General features: G+C 39.8%; 1 non-coding gene across 1 annotated transcript; it reads right to left on the bottom strand.

The window, feature by feature from the left end:
* Positions 1 to 2,425: 2,425 nt before the first annotated feature.
* Positions 2,426 to 2,532, bottom strand: LOC131615333 (small nucleolar RNA R71). The gene has a single exon (XR_009287753.1). It is a non-coding gene; the product is annotated as a small nucleolar RNA R71 (small nucleolar RNA).
* Positions 2,533 to 3,677: the final 1,145 nt, after the last annotated feature.

Raw genomic sequence — 3,677 nt, 5'->3', positions numbered from 1 at the left:
AACATTGCATAAGAGTTTCTAGAGGAGCACTGATAACACGATTTTATATCGTATATTTAGCCTAAAATCCATAGATATTTATAGCATTTTCCATCTATTATGTCAATTTATTATGATATTACGCGTGTATTTGCTTTGTTTCAGGTTTTACACTTCAATTCCGACTATTTGCGAAAAGGAAAGAAAATCGAGCTTAAATGACCAATATTTATGCTTAAAAGACGAAAAGGGGTGCTGAAACTAAAGAAGGGTGCAATTAGCACCCAAAAGGCCCAAAAGAGATATTCAGCCCACCATGAATCAAAAGGCGCGTGGCCCAGACCTGCAAGCAAGTGGAGACGCACGTCTCCACGTTCTCTTCAGCCACGTCACCAAGAGAAGACGCCCGTCTCCAACTGCCCTAGATTTTCTCCACTTGAGACGCACGTCTCAAGTCTTCCTGAAGAAACGGAGACCCACGTCTCCACGCCCAGTCTGCAGAAAGTTCCTCAATTCACGGATTCCAACTGCAAACCTCCTCCTATAAATAGGACCTGCTATCCCACTTCCAAAGAGTCCGATTTCCTGCCAACGAAGTGCTGCCGAAATTGTACCGCGAACTGCTTTTCATTATTCTGTTTCCATTTAACCTTCTATTTTCTCACAACGATTTCTACATTGGAAATTGTTGTGAACTTTTCATAGATCTAGCCTTACGTTAGATTTATCGCTTTATTTTCCTTGTTTTTATTTTCTGCCATTTAAATTCCGAAGAACGATCCAGCCAAGCTGTGGTGGAAGTTCGATACTTGAAGAATTATTTGCCATTTATTTAATTCAGGTTTTTATTTACCGCTTTTATTTATATTACTATTGCATGATATATCTATATTATATGCCATTTAATATGCTTATTATTATGAACAAAACCGATTTATGCATGTTTAACCGTATTAATATGTCTGGCTAAAATACTAAAGGTATCGGTATGTAAAGTAAGTTAACCGTAGGGATCCGAAATAAATTGGCTTAAATTAGGTTTTATTAATTATCACTTATTTTTGGTTTATATGTCTAGTTTAATTAGTAAGTCTTAAAACCAATAGAGCGAAAGTTTGAGGGATTAGGACGGTCAAAGGTTAAAACCAATAGAGCGAAAGTTTGAGGTCTTTAACTGGATAGTAGATATAGGACATTAGTTTTAAGGATGGCGAAAGCGTATTAAAACTAATTGGAACTTATTTATTTTCAAAAATTGTTTTTACACTCGAGCGGGATGGCGAAAGCGTACGTTAGGGATATTAGCTTGCTCCGAGTCAACAGAGCGAAAGTTTGAGATTAGGATATTTAAATAGATAACAACCTCGTAAAATAGGCATTTTATTAATTACATTGTTTTCAAAAAGCTCTTCTAAAATCTAATGGGATGGCGAAAGCGTACATTAGGATTAGGATAGTAGTCTGAATCAACAGAGCGAAAGTTTGAGACGAGGATTTTTAATCAATTGGAATTAGTAAAGATTTTTAATTTAATTATGTAAAAGCCAATGAACCTTCGGATTACCTTTAGTTAAACGAAATACATACTGATACCTGTCTTTTATTATTATTCTTTATTTTCTCACAATCACTTTCCCTTAGGAACAATCAAAAATTTTAGTACTCCTAGCTTTACATAGTAACCTTAGATAACGGTAGATCGATTCATAGTCCCTGTGGATTCGATATCTTTTAAAACTACACGACACGACTGTGCACTTGCAGTTATCAGATTTATAGACACGTAAAGTCGCGATCAAGTTTTTGGCGCCGTTGCCGGGGACTATTTAAGTCGATATCGTAACTCACTGTTACACCGTAGAGACTAGGAAAATTCTTCCCTATCTTTTTGAACGATTGTATGCCAAATACTCGTTCACAAGGAGGAGACTTAATACAACGAATTAACGAGATCGAACGTTTCATTAACGTTAAACGTCGAGCTCGCAACCTTCCCGAAGTAGCAGAAATTCCGATTAATCAGGAATTGAATTTTACTGATCAAATCAATCAAATCACCCCGAAGTTAGAGATGGCTGCTATTCGTCCTCTTAGAGACTATGCCGCTCCTTCGCGCGCTGAACCGCATTCAAGTATCGCACCACCTGCGATTGAAGCGAACAATTTCGAACTGAAACCTTCACTGGTCCAAGCTGTTCAACAGAATCAATTCTCTGGAAGCCCTGTAGACGACCCCAATCTCCATTTATCCGTGTTCGTGCAATACGCCGACACTATCAAAGCCAACAACGTTAGTTCCGAAGCTATTCGATTACGCCTTTTCCCTTTCTCCTTGAGAGATAGAGCGAGAGCATGGCTTCAATCCCTGCCTTCCAATTCCATAACTACGTGGGACGAATTGAAAAGAGTATTCTTAGCAAGATACTTTCCGCCTAGCAAAACTGCTATGCTTAGAGGTCAAATCAACGGATTTACCCAGAAAGATAACGAATCGCTTTTCGAAGCTTGGGAACGTTACAAGGACATGCTTAGGATATGCCCTCATCATGGACTCGAACCATGGCTGATCATCCATACCTTTTATGGTGGTCTCTTATATAACACTAAAATGACTATAGATGCCGCTGCTGGCGGAGCATTAATGGACAAACCCCATGATGAAGCATACAAACTCATAGAGAACATGGCACAAAACCATTACCAATGGGGAGGAGAACGCGCCGCCCTAGAGAAAGCCCAAACCAAAGGAGGAATGTACGAAATTAGTGGTATAGACCGCGTTAACGCTAAAGTAGACGCTTTAACTCAAAAGATTGAGAATTTGACCATCACTCCTTCAGCCACCGCTGCCGCCGTAGCACCTAACTGCGAGATTTGTGGATTGACTGGGCATGTAGTTGCTGAATGTCAACTCTTGACTGGAGTCCCATCTGATCAAGTAAATTACGCTCAAGGAAACCCTTATTCTAACACGTACAACCCTGGATGGAAAAACCACCCGAACTTTTCTTATAAGAACAACAATGCGTTGTACGCGCCTGGACAAGCACCTGCTGTACCACCTGGCTACCAAAAAGCGCCTGTAGCTGCTCAAAACACCCCTAGGAAGTCAAACCTAGAAATCATGATGGAGAACTTCATAGCTTCCCAACAACAAACCAATAAAGACTTCTTGAATCAAAACATCCACAATAGCGAGCAACTAAAACAACTATCGAACAAAGTAGATGCTTTAGCTACGCATAACAAAATGTTAGAAACTCAAATCTCACAAGTAGCTCAACAACAAGCACCTACTGCTGCCCCTGCTGGCACGTTTCCTGCTCAACCACAACCTAATCTTAAAGGACATGCGAACGCGATAACACTACGAAGTGGAACTAATTACGATGGACCCATAGATCCTAGAACCCAAAACGTACCCATGTCACAACAAGAGCCAAAGGAAACCCAAAAGAAACCAACCGACGAACAAACTGCTAAGACTGATGAGAACAATAACGAAGTGGAACCCGAAAAGGAGAAACCTTATGTTCCACCACCACCTTATAAGCCACCAATTCCTTACCCTCAGAGATTAGCTAAATCAAAAACCGAAGCGCAATTTAAAAGATTTGTAGAACTTCTGAAGCAATTAAACATAACCATACCATTCACAGAAGCCATAACTGAGATGCCTTCGTACGCTAAGTTCTTAA

This window comes from Vicia villosa, linkage group LG6 (genome assembly GCF_029867415.1).
Source record: "Vicia villosa cultivar HV-30 ecotype Madison, WI linkage group LG6, Vvil1.0, whole genome shotgun sequence".
Taxonomy (NCBI): domain Eukaryota; kingdom Viridiplantae; phylum Streptophyta; class Magnoliopsida; order Fabales; family Fabaceae; genus Vicia; species Vicia villosa.
This window is presented reverse-complemented; position numbering and strand designations above follow the sequence as displayed.